The sequence below is a fragment of the Tachypleus tridentatus genome, chromosome 3 (genome assembly GCF_004210375.1).
Source record: "Tachypleus tridentatus isolate NWPU-2018 chromosome 3, ASM421037v1, whole genome shotgun sequence".
In the NCBI taxonomy this organism is placed as follows: Eukaryota; Metazoa; Arthropoda; class Merostomata; order Xiphosura; family Limulidae; genus Tachypleus; species Tachypleus tridentatus.
The window spans coordinates 18,316,192-18,334,033 of record NC_134827.1 but is presented as its reverse complement, the minus strand read 5'-3'; the positions used below and the strand labels follow the sequence as shown (position 1 = coordinate 18,334,033).

The 17,842-nt window shown below is 34.9% G+C and overlaps 1 protein-coding gene and 1 long non-coding RNA gene across 7 annotated transcripts in view; both read right to left on the bottom strand.

Annotated features, from left to right (window-relative positions):
• Window positions 1-17,842, bottom strand: part of LOC143246466 (calcitonin gene-related peptide type 1 receptor-like) — a 182,736-nt gene that overhangs the window by 153,557 nt on the left and 11,337 nt on the right. The window lies entirely within an intron of this gene.
• Window positions 12,011-15,817, bottom strand: LOC143246468 (uncharacterized). Its single transcript, XR_013025985.1, has 2 exons — window positions 14,601-15,817; window positions 12,011-14,392 (listed from the first exon to the last, which is right to left on the bottom strand). It is a non-coding gene; the product is annotated as an uncharacterized LOC143246468 (long non-coding RNA).

Here is a 17,842-nt window from a genome sequence, read left to right as displayed (position 1 = left end):
ACGTGTAAAAACGCAGCTTACAAATTTAATCCTGGCTTTATAACTTCAAGGGGATATTTAAAAAGGGTTTGCTTTAATTTGGGAAATAAATAAAATATATTACAATAGAAATCGACCGTTAATCTACCTTATCCGCTTTCTATGTCAGTTAATAAATTCGGTATTAAAAATTTAATAATTTATGCAACTGCGCAACATCGCTACCACGAGATTTAAAATGGCGGCCCGCATGTAACACGGGAAGACGAAATTTTACAGGGAAAAGCGAACCATCGCAATGCATTGGTCGTTTGTGTTAAAACGGCACTTGTCAATTGTATCTGAATAGTCTGTACATTAATATTATAATGATCACGCAATGGCCCGGATGAGGCTCCTCGGCGGAGCTGTTGGCGACTTTGGCTTTTCAGTCACAAAGGTTTAAGCCGCGGTTAAGCAGGTTGATCCCCAAATACCGCGGCTTAACAGCGCTCCACTGTATTTCAAGAGATAACAAAGGGTATAACTTTATCTACTGAAACTACTATTTCAGAGGATACTAAAAGGTAAGTTTAGCTACTAAAACTCTATTTTCCTAGAGATACTAAAGGGTAACTTCAGCTAGTAAAACTCTACTATTTTCTTAGAGATAATAAAGGATAAATGTAGTTATCCAAACTCTACTATTTAAGATGTTAATAAACGGCAATTCAAATTACTCAAACTCGACTAATTCAAAAAGATAATAAAGAATAACTTACATTATTCAAACTCTACTATTTCAAAAGATAATAAAGTGTAACTCAAACTCAACTATTTCAAGAGATAACAGAAGGGTAATTTAAGTAATTCTATTTCAATAACTCTGAAGGCATTAAAGATTATTATTGTTCAGTATTATGTCCCAACACAAATATTTTGTTCTACTTGTGCTTCGCGATTGGAACGTTAACTGGTTTTGTGTTGTTTTTTTCATTTACGCCAGCTTCTGTATTCAAGGGAATCTTAAATTACTCTTTTAGTTACATCTTGTCTCAGGTGAGATCTTATAACTGACTATGACTTTGGTGAAACTGGCTTTTCGCGAGCTTGTTTAAACTGTATAATTTTTAGCATTTTATGGAATATGTGTAATTGTTTCAATAGAAAACAATAATTATATTAAAGTACAAGATGGATGCAAAGATTTATAGAATGGAGTTGCGCAGTAAAATATTTTAAAAATTCATACCATGGAAGCAGCTTTTGAATGTCAGTAGTAAAATGAAAGAGCCTTTACAGTTGAACTAGAAACCTACTTAATAACTAAAACGAAGTTAAGAGAAGTCTGAATTATACTTTTTGTTTTGCTACTGCCTCCTAGTGGCACAGCGGCATGTCTGCAGGCTTAGAACGCTAGAAACTAGTGTTTCGATACTCATGTCGAGCAGAGCACAGATAGTTTATTGTGTAGCTTTGTGGTTAATTACAAACAAGCAAAGCTTTGCTACTTTGTTTGTGGGAAACGTTTTGTTAGCTCTTTAATATAAACGTTTTTTGCTTTCATATTGAGTTCGATCTGTAATAAACTCTTTATTTATCAACTACGTCAATACAGATAACCCTTTGTGTAGATTTGCGCTTAATCACAAACAATCAGTCAAATTTTCCTGTTAATGAACGTATGTAAGTTTATTTTAGAGTATTGTATTTCTAGATTATTTTGCTCTATTTTGAATGTTACTCTGGTAACAGTTTACAAATATTTTGACTTAAGTCACTAAGTCATACAAAAACCTACAACTCTGATAGCTCGTTATCTCTTCAATTTATTTCATTGTATTTTAATTAACTTACGGTAAGTTAGTTCTTTTGAACATAGTGTGAGAAACATGATTATAATTTTTGTTTCCAAATCTTCATTCTAGTTTCCCAGCGCCAGTTTATTGATGTATTTAATATCGTTATCTTTAAAATTGCTTTACAGTAAGTAGCTTGTTTTAAAATTTTGTTCCAAACCACTCACTGTATGGCCGTATTATTAGGATTTCACTCATACTAAACGCCCCATTATGTGATAACTTAGGTAACTTGTTAAGCCTTATAGGATTGGTGATGCAACCATACCATGAATATTTTGTAAAATAATTGATGAGAACAAGAATGTCTTTGATTTTTTAAACTACGTAACGTAATGTGACGTTCTAAAGATTTGGACAACCAACAAACAAGTTAACAACCAGACGGCGCTGACGGTAAAATATATTTGTTTGTATTGTGAATTTTGCGCAAAACTACACGAGGGATATCTGCACTAGCCGTACCTAATTTAGTAATTTAGCAGTATCAGACTAGAGAGCAGGCAGTTAGTTATCACCATCCACCGTCAACTCTTGAGCTACTTTTTTACCAATCCATAGTGAGATTGACTCTAACTTATAACGCCCCCATGGCTGAAAGGGCAAGCATCTTAGGTCGCGACCCTCAGATTTCGAGTAGAGTGCCCTAACTACCTGGTCATGCTCGTCCTACCTGTTTAGTTTGTTTGAATTTCGCGCAAAGCTACACAAGGGCTATCTGTTCTATCTGTCTCTAATTTAGCAGTGAAAAGCTAGAGTGAAGGTAGCTAATCATCACTGCCCATCTCCAACTTTTGAGCTATACTTTTATCAGTGAATAGTGAGATTTACTGTCACATAATAACACCCGCACAGTTGAAAGGGCAAGCATCTTTGGTAGAACGAGAATTCGACCCCGCGACAACCAGATTACGAGTCAAGCGCCCTAACTCTCCTGGCCATGCCAGGTCTCGTTCTGGAATAAATTTTATTAAGCACCATTTCTTTGTCAGTTATGTTCTAATATATGTGTTTTCAAAATCTCTCGATAATAATAAATTATATACATCTGACACTAGGGAAAATACAGGCACCATCCACTAGAAAGACTCTTATAAATATCGAAAAAACAATCTTGTTAAGTGCAGTCATAATAGTTTGGATTCAACAAAAACAGCAGGTGCAAACAGGAAAATGTGACTTCACTGATGTTTACAACGTAAGCAAAAAATAATTGACGGCTGAAAATGTGTGACATAGCTTAATGATTCGTCTCTTCCCTTTTCTACGCAAACGGTAGAGTAGAAACATAGAACTTAAAATAAATAATTAATCTTGCACACTAATTGGATTGTTTTAACAATGCGAGTTATTCGATACCATATAATAGTGTAAGATGACATCCTTAAAGCAGATGTCGGGTCCATTAATTTTGTCTATCAATATTTGTTGACCACTTACAGACCAGGCACTCACTTCGAAGAAAGGGCTACAATCGAAAGAGCCACCTTACAATATCTTTTGGAGGCTTACGCTATAAACTGTAGCTCTTACTAAGATAGCTATGTTTAGTTTGTTTTGAGTTTCTTACATGAAACACGTGAATCTACACGAGAGCTATCTGCGCTAGCCGTCTCTAATTTTGCAGCGTAAGACTAGAGGGAAGACAGCTAATCATCACCAGCAACTCTTGGGTTTTACTCTTGCTTTACCAACGAATAGTGGAATTGATATTTTAACGCCCCCACAGCTGAAAGGACGAGTATGTGTGGTACGACTGAGGTTTGAACCCGCGATCCTTAGATTACGAGTCGAACGCCTTAACCACTGGACCATGCCGAGCCATTAGGGTGGCTGCTCCATCTATGTTGATAATTCAATGCTCTATTTTCTGGACAACAAAGGAATTTGAATAGGTATCAAGATGAAAACGAAATATATTTATTAAGCAGTTTGCACATCACATTATTAAGTACATCACAGTGATGGGCTAACATTACTTTGAACAATGTACAATCCCAATCTCGTTAAAGCAACTTGGGAGTTTTAAAAAATATATTCTGTAACTAATGTTAATATAGATAGAATCAAGAAAAAATAATGTTAATTAATAAACTTTGACCTCTTCTGGGTGAAACCTTCAATTTTGGAAATATAATATTCTTAACATGAAAGTTAAACTCGTGTTTCTCCTTTTTCGAATTTGTGGTAAACTGTATAAAATGCGTCGTAAAAAAGTACAGCCTAACTATTCTAATTGTAAGTGGAATAGAGTCGTAAAAGACGGTTAAAAATGTTTCTGGTATAATTAAGAATTTTCATAAACTTCTTGAATTGCACGAGCTAGCTTACTGTAATATCTTTCACGTAGGCACTTTTATGATCAGCCAGATATCCATCATGTTATGATGATATAATTTCAGAAGAGCTGTAAAAATCTAATCTTCAAAAAGAGAAAAGGTTACCCATTTAAAGAAAGCTTCAAGGATACCATTTGGTTTCTTTCAGTTCGCAAAACTTGGACTTAACAACAGCTGTTTAAGTGAAGCTCACGAACAATGTTTTAAGAAACACTTGGAGCTCTTCCAGGAGTATGAAAAGATGGTGTAATTATATTTGACTATGTTCGAAATAAACAAGTATTAAATATGAGGTTTTACTACTTCCTCGTGCACATTGGTATGTTTCTCACTACAGCCACTAGCAACTAAACACTTCGAAAATATACGTTACTGATTGTTTTCCTGATGAGCAAATTAAACAGATTCTGAGGTATGGCATCTCGGATTCTGTTGTTAAACAGAGAAGAATCAGTTTAGGAATAATAAAATCAGTACATCTCACAACATGATGTAACATGGTTTGCTTATAAACAGAAAACATGTATAAAATCATTGTAAACCAGAATTATCACATGAAAATCAAGGTAAAGTTATCTGTTCAACTGGTTAAGTTGTTGGTTTCGCTGTTTTATTGTGTTCTTTCTGAATCTTACTAATGAAGGTGTTCGAGTTTCGAAATTCTATAAAAGAACGTAAGAATTCATGTTTCTTTGATGGTAAACACAAAGGTATACAAAGGGCTATTTGTGTTGTACCAACTAGAGATGTCGAAATCCCAATTTTAGCGTTAACTTGTTAAGACTTGCCGCCGAGTCGCTAGGAGACGAAGAAATATAATAAAGAAAAGAAACACAAATTAAACCGTACGACACTTGTAATATTTAAGTCTTGTCCAAAAAGTATCGAATAAGCCACCTATGTAGCAACACGTGCTGATTTAACAGATGCAGAATAACGTAAAACACGTTTATTGAACAAGTACCCTCTGAAGTTACAAAACACACCATTAACAGCAACTTCAAAGCTCAAAGGAACAATATCAGATTTAGTAAATAGGATTGACATCAGATTTACTAAATAGGATTGATATCAGATTTACTAAATGGTATTTCACTGCTATTTCAGAATTTTAATTTAATTCTACTTGTTAATTTAAAATATCTATTTTGAATTTTTTCTAAGTTCATTAATAGAAAATTTAACATCTTGAATATGAGCAACATGATCTATTTATATTTATTTTTATAATCTCAGCAAGAAAGTACAATTTTCAAAGTTCATTTTTACGAATCTTTTCTTCTGTTTAGTAGCATGCACGATTACCTAACTTAGAATTACTAATCAGAAATGATTTTTCTAGCTATGTGCTAATTACTTATTAGTTTTTATCATGCGTTTCAGGTGCTAACCCGATTCTGTGTTCAAGAAACATCTGAGCAGTACTGTTTTTGTATCATGAAGACCCAGGATCGAATCGAGGCGGCTACAAACAGCACACAAATAGCCCTTCTCATGAATATACATTTATATTTATCTTAACAAGTTTATTTAAAATTATATGGCCAAAATTGCCATAAAATATATTACTTGATGAAAAATACGTATAAGAAACAGTTCTAACTAAGATGTTTATACAATAAATATGCATCTTTGACGTCTAAGAACGGTTCACTCAAATAAACCTCTCAGTTGGATTCTGTTTCTGTCGTGTTTGGTTCATCTCCTAGATTTTGTCATTTGCCTCTATCTCTAGATTTCAGCGTGTCACAGCCTTGACACCCCCACCCACAAAAAGAGTAACTTCATAAATGACTCAATGTTTCAGTCAAGTAGATCATAAAACAGAGCTACGAGCCCTTATCGCATCTTCTAATCTAAACGTTTCTGACTGACTTATTACCTTTGAGAAGGCTGGTTATTTTGGCTGAATATCACAATTTCTGTCAGTAGGCGTTAAGTGGTGAGATAGAATAGAGGTGCGAATGACATATGAAAGATTTTCAAAAAAGCGAGTTGGCGTACAACAATTTCACGAATTTGGTAACGGATCGATTTTTTACTGGTCTTACAAAAACAAACTTATTACCGTCTTCTTGAAAACTTCGGACACTGAAGTACATTATTAACACGTACGTTTCAGTCTGGTATTTATTCCAACAGTTCCTAACTAAATTATATTAATTAATTTAGCAATGACCTTTAGCTGCCCTATTTCTTCTTCTTTCGTTTCAGTGTCTGTCTACACTTAAGGCGAAACGAAACTACGTGCAAAGGAAATCGAACAAGACAACACTAACAACAAGATAAACAAGACGTTTAGAAAACACATAACATTTAATGATAAATACATCGATACAAATGAGAGGAGAGCCTGGCATGGCCTAGCGCGTTAAGGCGTGAGCTTCGTAATCTGAGGGTCGCGGGTTCGCGCCCGAGTCGCGCCAAACATGCTCGCCCTCCCAGTCGTGGGGGCATTATAATGTGACGGTCAATCCTACTATTGGTTGGTAAAAGAGTAGCCCAAAAGTTGGCGGTGGGTGGTGATGACTAGCTGCCTTCCCTCTAGTCTTACACTGCTAAATTAGGGATGGCTAGCACAGATAGCCCTCAAGTAGCTTTGTGCGAAATTCCAAAACAAACAAATGAGAGGTCATGTCCACTTCTGATAAAATACAAATACATCCTTATCTCTCCGTTTTGCACGTAACAGTAAAGTACCGAATTTTTTTATTGGTTCATCACACATAAGCTTAGTGTAATCTTATTGTTATCAGTTCCATATAACTTATACTTCCATGGAACTACAAAATTTTATTTATTGCCAACATATCTGTCATTTTTATTTAAAATTATTTGTTTTTCTTTTGTAATGGTTGATGTTTTATATTAAGCACAAAACTACACAAAGAGCTATATGACCTATGGCCTGCGTATCACAGGTATCGAAACCCGGTTTCTAGCAGAATACATCCGCAGACGTATCATTGTGTCGCTGGAGAACTCTTTTGTAACGGTCTATTTTAGTCGATCTTAGTTCCTGACAAATTGTTTCATATAATTTTTAAAATCTTATATTTCAAAAACATTTAAATAGGATTTTCTTATTTTACTAAATCTTGCCTTTAATATTTGAAAAAGAGTACGTATTTATTTTGTACGAACATGAATATTAATAAACAGTGCAAAAAGGCCTAGAATCTTAAAATGCATTTAGGAATTTATTAACTTTTAACAGTTAACTCGTGTATTTACCCACGATTATTTTCAAGTGCTCTCAAAACACATAAAGTTAATCACAAAACAGTTTAAACTAATTACTACCTTATACGGCTAACAGAAATAATAAACTATGTCACTTGTATTATCTTAATACCAGAGACAAACATAGCAGTTATCTGTTTACCCTCTATAGAGTCCTGTTTGTATAGCACACAACACAAGTAGCTAGTCATATTTACAATGTTACTTCGTATAAATTTAACAAGTTTTCTAGATTAGGTATACACGAGGATTTATTTATAGCGTGCAAAAGATAAGTGTTGTTCGATTACGGATAAAAATAGTAATAATTTAATAGATATAATATTATATAAGCGAATCAAAATATTAATAATATATTGCTGTGTTATACAATGTCCGCTTTTCACTGAATAGGGCGGTGGGCGAGAGCTTGAGACATGAGATCTTTCAACACAGAATTTGTAGTTACATTCAAACTGTGCTTCAAACTGCTGTCAATAAATATTTGGCATACATTTGGTGTAGAATTTCTTTACAAACACCCACACAGACAGCTTTGTATAGAAGCCCGTAATAGACACTGATTTCTTACTTTGTTTTGTTTGTTATTTCAATTTTACATTTTTTTCTTTAACTGGATATTTTATAAATGTAAAATTTGCTCTTAACTGTGATTATTTTTTATTTCCGTCGTAACCGATTTCTTATTTTCTTTTCTTTGTTATTCCAATCTCACATTTATCCATTTAATTCTGTTCTTTTAAATTTTATGGATTTAGATATCGTTTCTAAGTGTATTTTTATCTCGTTGCACATAAACTTTTGAGATTAACCACTTAATTTTGCATCTAGATTTCGAACTCAAATTTGGTTAGGATCATAATATTAGTTTTGTTTGTTTTTTGAATTTCGCGCAAAGCTACTCAAGGGCTATCTGCGCTAGCCGTCCCTAATTTAGCAGTGTAAGACTAGAGGGAATGGAGCTAGTCATCATCACCCACCGCCAACTCTTGGGCTACTCTTTTACCAACGAATAGCGGAATTGACCGTAACATTATAACGCTCCCATGGCTGAAAGGGCGAGCATGTTTGGTGCGTACGGGATTCGAACCCGCGACCCTCAGATTACGAGTAGAGTACCTTAACCCATCTGGCCATGCTGGGCCTAATATTATAGGCCCGGCATGGCCAAGCGTGTTAAGGCGTTCGACTCGTGATCCGTGTAGCTTTGCGCGAAATTCAAAAGAAACCAAACAAATCATAATATCATTAAACTTTCCAGGTCATGTTATTAAATACTCCGAAATGCTATGAAAATCGTAAGATCAGATTATTATCTTGCTTTTCAGATCAGGAGCCAGCAAAAATATTCAGTTCAGAAGAAAGAGAAAATCTGCAGCTCAAAGTAGAGCTGAGGTTGTCTACTCAGATTGATTATTAAAACTTTAGGTAGTTTTACCTAAAGTAAAACTCTTTAGGTCATAGTACAGAACTGCTCTTCAGATTATGTGTAGAAACCCCAAAGGTAACTTATCTCCATGAGAGAAAAAACACGTTTGTAATTAACAGGTAAAGTACGAATCAAAAACAAAACGAAAAGATAGTCGCCAGTGTGGCTGGAAAAGTATTGCGTACATCAAAGTTCACAGATAAACAATCAGCAATCTTTAGTAGCAAACAACAAGCAGCTTAGCTCCCTCAATTGGCTCTTACCTGACTGGCTATATACAGGGTTATTATTAGCACTCAAATATTACTAGGCTAAATAAGAAACGTATGCTCAAAGATAAAGACACAAATACACGAGGTTAAACACACTTTGTACGAAGGAACTGTTTTTGCTAATCCAGTGGAGTGATTTCATAAGCGACATGTTCAGCACCTAGATGTCTAGTTCAATGGGATGATTTCACAGGGGCATGTTTAGTAGTTACATGTCTAGTTCAGTGGGATGGTTTCACAGGAGGCATGTTTAGCAGTTATATGTCTAGTTCAGTGGGATGGTTTCACAGGAGGCATGTTTAGCAGTTATATGTCTAGTTCAGTGGGATGGTTTCATAGGAGGCATGTTTAGCAGTTATATGTCTAGTTCAGTGGGATGGTTTCACAGGAGGCATGTTTAGTAGTTACATGTCTAGTTCAGTAGGATGGTTCCACAGGGGACATGTTTAGCAGTTACATGTCTAGTTCAGTAGGATGGTTCCACAGGGGACATGTTTAGCAGTTACATGTCTAGTTCAGTAGGATGGTTCCACAGGTGGTACGTTTAATACTTACATCTCTAGTTCAGTGGAATGGTTCCATAGGTGACGTGCTTAACAGCTTTATATCTAGTCTAGTGGGGTGGTTCCATAAGTGACATGTTTAATATTAACATGTCTAATCGAGTGAGATAGTTCCACAGGCGACATGTTTAATATTAACATGTCTAATCGAGTGAGATAGTTCCACAGGCGACATGTTTAATATTTACATGATTAGTCCAGCAGGGTGGTTCCACAGGTGACACGTTTACCAGTCTAGTTTAGGGGAGTGATTCAAAATTTTGCTGTTCAAAATTTCCGTCTTTCCGTGTTTCTATAGGGATATTATTAAACGATGTGGAGCTAAGAGTCATTGTATTTGAAAGAAGGTATCCTTCAATGCTATTTATTGATACCTACAGAGAGCTACCTATTTAGATAAAATAAAACTAAATTTGAAACCGTAATGTGAATAGTTAATTAGTAATCATAATTTTATTCTTATTTGTAAATATTATAATATTTTGTATCATCAATTAGATATAGTTTTTGTTGTTGTTTTGTTTTTTGAATTAAGCACAAAGCTACACAATGAGCTATCTGTGCTCTGCCCACCACGGGTATCGGAACCCGGTTTTTAGCGTTGTACGTCTACAAACATGCCGCTGAGCCATTAGGGGGCCAGTTTCTGTTAACAATATTTTCGGCCATAAACCTACTAATATTTCAAGAGTTTTCAATACTTCATGTTATATAGTTTTTTTTTTTTTCCTTAATCCATATACTTGGCTAATGACGCAGGACAATTTCTGTAACAAACGTATAATGACAAGGAATTAAAAATAATAAAGCTAGATATATAAAACATTCTAACAACTACTGGTAATAAAAGTAACCTTTAGAATAAGTGCAGAATAGTACAGCGGTATGTCTGATTTACAACGCTCATTCCCCTCGGTGGGCTGAGCAGATAGCCCTTTGTGGCTTTGTTATAAGAAAACACTCACTTACTGAACATACGTGCGCACTAGTTGTTGTAAACCGCAAGTACTGTCGTAGATCTAATATACATTAAACAATTTATCGTGGAAATATAAAACTTGCACAACAAGGCATTTGGACAGAAACAAGCAATGTTGGGAACGACCTCATTATCAGAGCCAATATAACAATCCCACGCTAAAATCCATTGGAGTGAACCTGAGCATACCTTCTGTTATCGTTCACAAGACAGTTAACAAGGATTTAAATATATCAAATGTTCTCAAGCCAAAGGTACTCGGTTACTATTCTTGTTTTCATTACATACTTTCTTTTCACAGAATCAAAATGAATGTTTTCGTGAATAGTATGTCATACTGTGAAAGACTTGGTCATCATTCTTACCATTATTACCTGATTTCTTATTTACAGAATCAAACTGAATGTTTCTTTGTTTTCATGATCAGTATCTCAATTGAGCAACTTCATTTCCGTTTCTAGTTTTTTATTACTTGCTACCTTTCAAGAACTTAACTTTGGTTCAGAGACTTGTATTTCATTTTGAGATCACAAAATCTTTTTTTCAACTATTCAATGTATAAAAATGCAGAAAGGTAAGTTTTAAAGCCTATAAAACGGTTATTATGTTTAACTTTGTTTAACATATTCACTTTAATATAAAAGCAATTACTTTGTCCATGATAATTCTTATAATTGAAATTTTGATTAAAATATGAATTAAAAAACAGGGGTAAAACTAACCTAAGTCACTGACGATTACTTACATTGTGGGTAAACTAATGGAAACCAATAAATACAATTAACACATTTCACTGGTATAGGCTTTTCTCAAAAAAATAATACTTGAGACATAGAAGAAGCATTTAAAAGCATTGCTCTACTAATACGACTTAATAGAACTTAATACAACCTTAACTGAATAGAAGTAATATTTCCAAGTGTAGCTTATCCTTACATTCCTTCACACCTTCAGATGTATCATTTCCTCACGTAGTTCACTCTACTGTAAACGTTGTAGTTCATTACATAGCTGCACCTTATTACACTTTGAAATCAGGAGGTATTTTCATGGGGAAGATATCCTAAAAAAGTTGCAATCGAACCAATTCTATTCGATAAAATATTATAGAATCCCCTGAAGCATCTCCAAGTGGACCTTTAAGACAGACTTTGGTCTCGTTAAACATCATTTAGAAGTGTGATGGCCACGTACGGTGGAAATTTTGTCAAGATGTTTGGTCTGTGATTTACCTTGTTGTCCTTCACAAAAGATTGTTACTATGGAAACTTGAGTATCTAAAGTTGTTTGAGTTATGTGATCTAAGACTGACCTTATCCTTCAAGATTGTTTGGTATCTAAAGTTGTTTGAGATGATCTGAGACCTTGTTGTCCTTCACAAAAGATTGTTACTATGGAAACTTGAGTATCTAAAGTTGTTTGAGTTATGTGATCTAAGACTGACCTTATCCTTCACAAACGATTGTTACTATGGTAAGTGTAATGTGAAATTACGCTAAGACGTGTGGTCAAGAGTGCAATTGCTCTTGTTTTTTATGATTTTTATGATGGAAACTTAAGTGTAAACGTTTGTCAAGCTGTGTAATCTACGATTGACCTTGTTATCCTTCACGGTGGATTCTTACAATGGTAACTGAAGTGTAAAGGTTTATCAAGACGTGTAAACTAAGATTGACTTGTGGGATTAACCGTTATATTATAACGCCCTTACGGCTGAAAGGACAAGCACGTTTGGTGTTACAGGAATTCGAACCCGTGACCCTTGAATTACGAGTCGGGTGCCTTAACCACCTTGCCATGTCGAGCCTGTTCGCAGAACTACCGCTGTCCCACTATTCGTTGATAAAAAGAGTAGCCCAAGAATTGACGGTGGGTGGTGATGACTAGCTGCCTTCCCTCTAGTCTTACACTGCTAAATTAGGGACGGCTAGCGTAGATAGCTCTCGTGTAGCTTTGCGCGAAATTCAAAACAGAGGGGGAGGAGCTATTTTAAACGTTTGTGTGCACGCGATTTAAAACTCTTTAATATGCGCAGAATAAATTTTCAAAATTATGAGTTTTATTTTTAACTAGGACTTAAACTAAAATACTGTACATGCTTTCAGTAAAATCAATTTGTTTAACCATTTCAAAATAACTGAGAACAAAGACGCCACTTCTTGTCAATAACGCTATGTAACACAAATATTGTTCCTGGATAGCATGTATTAAATCTTAATTGCTTACGTTGTAAAAGTACAGAAAATGACCATTATTCCCTTCAAACTTTGCTTTTGTGACCCGGAAAATGAAATTAAGAAATTAACCTATTTTCTGTGTAAAAACTGGCAAATTTGCACATTTTCATTTACATAAGGTCTGAATAAAACAGCATATGAATCAATATTTACATGTATTTGTGCTAAAGTTGTACAAAAATGAGCAAAAATGTTTAGAAGTGAGTAGTTTCTCGAAATATGCGACTGTAATGTAAATCACTTTTACGTATCAGCCCCCAAATACAGTCTCCCATCATGTTTTCGTTGTACGCTCCTTGGTAGCGGCGTTTATGTTGGTGGAAGGACTTGCCTTGCTCCTCTGAGTATGCTTCCATGTTCTCCTTGAATTTATCAAGATGAGCGTCAAGGATATGGACTTTCAGGACATCCTGCAGCCAATTCTGCCGTAGTTGTTCACCAGAGCCTCAACCAGGTCCACATAATTTTCGGCCTTGTGACTGCCCAAGAAGCCCCGAACCACTGGGACAAAACTGTCCCAAGCTTTTTTTTCTTCCTACTGAGCGTCTTGATGAATTCTGTGCATTCCAGGATCTTCTTTATTTGTGGTCCAACGAAGACACCAGTTTTGACCTTTGCCCAAGGCAGCTTAGGGAAGAAGTCTCTAAGATATTTAAAGGCTGCAGACTCCTTATCAAGAACTGTGACAAATTGTTTTATAAGACCTAATTTTATGTGCAATGATGGAAACAACACCTTCTGGAGGTCCACTAGCGGCTCACAGAGAACTCGGTCCGTTGTGGCCAGAACTTCCTGTTGTAGTGCGCTGATTGTCCCTGCTGTCCCAAAGACAAAGATAACAGGGAAACTTGGTTAAACATCCTTGGAGGCCCATCAGGAATGCGACCATCTTGAAGTCTCTGATAACCTCCCAGCCATATTCATCATACTTCAAGGCTTCTAGCAAGGCCTTGACGCTGTTGTATTTAGATAGACCTGAGACATAGCCCTTTACAGGTAAGAATATTTCTATAGGGATATTATTAAACGATGTGGAGCTAAGAGTCATTAACGATAACGCTTCCTCTGACTTACAACTTGTACACTTTCATCTAACAAATCTCACTCCTCGAGCCTAGATGTCAAAAGTTCGGCATTCGACTTTGTTAAACCAAGGTCTCTGATCAAGTCATTGAGATCTCTTTGGTTGGGGTAGCACAGGTTTCTATCACCAGCTGCACCTCTGAAATTATAATCTGGATCTTCAACGTCTACTTCCTCTTCTGATTTGCTGCTCTCTTCTGAGGATGGCTGCTTTCTTTCTTGCGGAGGGATACAGGGAGTTCAAGGCAGTGTGGCACTGGAGCAATGGATGATGGAAGGTCCGGATACATGATAGTAGATGCATTCTTGCCAGCACGACGATTGGAAGGGTCCACCATTCAGAAGTAGCAATTGTTTGAGTGGTCAGTGGGTTCACGCCAAATTCTTGGAATAGCTAACTTCATGGCTCTCTTTTCCCCTCTGTACCATCCTGCAAAAGAGCAAAATAAAATTGTTATTACGAAGAATAAATTTATTTCCTCCACAACTAATGTGTGAGAGGTTCATGCAAAATATTTTATGTGATATTTTTTTCTATACTATTGGAAATTAAAAAAAAGTATTTAAATTTTAAAAGGTCTAAAATTTGTACAACATAAAATCTTATTATTCAAACAAGCAAAAATTGTCCGTCTTACCTTCTAGAGTTTTTTTGCAGTACTCGCAAGTAAAATGAGGTGCCCAGGGTTTGTCTTGATTCCCAAAAGGCATGCTGAAATATGCTTTGTAGGCTTCACACATTTTAGCAAATGCTGTCACAGAGTACTTTTTTGCTCTTGTCTTGATAAATTAGCCATATACATAGCAGAATGCGTCTAGAGAATGCTTGCAGCTTCTTGATGCCATATCTGATAAAATCAGATAGATCTATGTGTTCACTTAAGCAGCTAGAAGCAAACTGAAGTGGTGAGTGGTGAGCCCCTGTATAGATATTACTATGGAAAGTTCAAGAAAATTCTAAATGGTTCTTGAAAATTCTCGTAAGTTCTACAACATCCTAGAAAGTTCTTGAAAATTCTTGTAACTTCAAGAAAATTTTCTATCAGCTACTCAGCACTGAATCTACGTGGAATGTTCTGGAAAATGGGTAACTTTGAAAATTTCATTACCTAGGTCACAAAAGCAAAGTTTGAAGAGAAAAACAGGTCTTTTCCATTTACTTTAGGCATAAGCAATTGGGAAATAACACTCTCTGCCCAGGAACAAGAAAAAGTAAAAATTTTGTTACATTGTGTAACAAGTAAACAGGTAAAATAGACTATTTGTCAAACATGTTACGATAACTTAACGCTATTGAAACAATTCTGTACGTAAAGTTTCTTGCAATACGATGTTGTTATCTTTAATTAAAAAGTACGTTATTTTCTTCAAAGCGTTTAGGGATCACGAAACACATAATAAATACAGAAAGTTTATTACTTTACTAACAGATTTATTTAAACATCTTAAATTAATTGATTCTTTACTTTATACCTTCGGTTTTTAACCTTGACTTAGGACGTGTGGTTATAATAAAACTTCACATACTTCTTTACTCTTTTATTTGGAAATTAACTTCACTTTAAGTTTGACTTTCGATCTGAATTAGAATCGACTTCGTGGATAATTCTGATCTGAAACCTAACTAATACAGTGAAGAAGATGACAATGTTGGTCGAGTGTATTCTACTATGTCAAGCAGCGATAATGTGTTTTAATTAAAAACGCACGTGCAAGATTCTCCTTTCACGTGGAAACACAAGTAAATTTCTTTTTGCAACTACATCGATCAGATTTGAAAACTAATGTTTTGTAATCGATTTCATTTCACAGGATTAAAAAGTGTAGTTTCCAAACTTCATTTCCAAAAAAAAAAAAGCTTTATCTATGAATGGACGTGAGAGTTTTTAATATTAAATAAAAAAAAATAGTAATTAATTATCAACTTATATAGATGAAGAGTGAAAAGCTAAAGGTCAGGAAAAAGAACACATTAGGTTATAATTCATTAAAAATATTTAACATCATACATTTTAACTTCACTGCTATCGTATTGAATGTGTTGCGATATTCAAAACTAATAATAAGAACTAGCAGCAGAAAAAAATAAACACGAGTTTGAATGGTATTAAAGGCCTAACTGATGGGATGAAAATTACTTTTGACTATAGGTTTTATTTTTATTACGTTCCTATTAATCGGTCTATTATAGATATCAAACTAGTTATAAAATAAAAAAATATTAAAATGACTTTTTTTATCTCATAAGTAGTTCCCCAGTGGCTCAGTGGTATGTCTGTGGACTTATAACACTAAAATCCGGGTTTTGATACCCGTGGTGAGCAGAGCACAAATATCCCATTGTGTAGCTTTGTGCTTAATTTAAAACAACAATCTCATAAGTAAGACCTAACAGCCATTCTTACTTCCTCACTACAATAGCAAAAGGAGTTGTTTTTATCCAAATAGTCAGGTACACAATAAACGACCTCACTGACTGGATCGTTGGTTAAACCCAAAACTACAAATTGATAAAAATTCTTTAAGCTTCAACAAGTTCTTACAAATAAAACCGCACAGTCAAATTAAGTCAAACTTTCCGGGTTGGATTAAAAAAAACCCTCATATTTATGCGAATACTTCAGTAAAGCAAAAGACAAAACGATTCGGTACTCATAAAGTTTTCGTGTTCACAACTTTCGGGTGACGTTATTAGGTGTTCACACTTCACTCATTTTACAATTTCAGAGAGTTAGAGGCAGCGAACCCAGTGACAACGTATCTCTTGCTTTCTCAAAGGTGCCAAATGCATGCTACTTATTAAAGTACTTTCACTTTTAATAAAATCTAATTTATATTTTTAATATATCATATTAAAAAAAACAAATTTACCTTTGTTCCTACTATACTGTTTAACATAGATATAAATATTGCATTTGTTCGTTTTCAAATTGTGGCCACTTATATAACTCACGACTTTTCGTACATTAGATTTCACCAACGAGTGTTCACTCAGTTTGTTAGTGACTTGCAACAAAAAAAGAACCCTGCTCTAAGAAAGCGATTTTGATATCCTTTCACATGCTGTTTCCTCATATGGAAATCTAGAGTCGAGTCCTAACATTTTTACAGTAGTTGCTACAGTATGTGAGGTATGAACATATATAAATAGTTGCGTCCACACTTTATGAACAGATCTGTGACGTCTACCTAACAATCTTAGTCGCTCATTCTTCTATAATCCTAAAGATTTTATACGTTGGTTTGTGATCAGTGGCCATGTACAACAACGTTGAATAGTTTTGTCTGATGCACGCATACCATTTTCTACACAAATTAAATTGCCTCTATACGCGGAAAAGAGTTTTCTTCCATGAAACACTCTAAATGTTATACCATCTAATTCGATATAAAAAGTGAAGTTTAACTGAAAGTTTTTGAAACAGTATATTTATTATTCATGGCAAAATTATCATGAAAATTTCTACACGGGTATCACCACATTTCAACAAAGTAATCTCACAATAGGTTCTTAGTTCCATTTATTAAGCCGGTGTTTAACAACCTTTTTCACCTCAGCGCCCCCTTCAGCAAATAATAAATGTTTATATCATTAAAATATTTTACTAAAATGAAAATTGTAGTGTAATAACAGTCAGCTCTTATTGTTTAATTTTAACAAATATAACTTTGAAACCGTCAAAACTTTTCTGTCTGTCCCCTCAAAGTTTACTGGCCTCCTGAAGTTTAAAAATGGCCACTAGGAGTGGTACCGCCTAGGTTGGGAAACATTAGGCTAAAAACGAAAAATCAAAAGCTATAGTTTTAACGGTGCTGATATTCAGCTTGAAAATTTTTAAAGGTAGTGTGCGATTTGTTTAAGGTTATTAATTCCATAAGG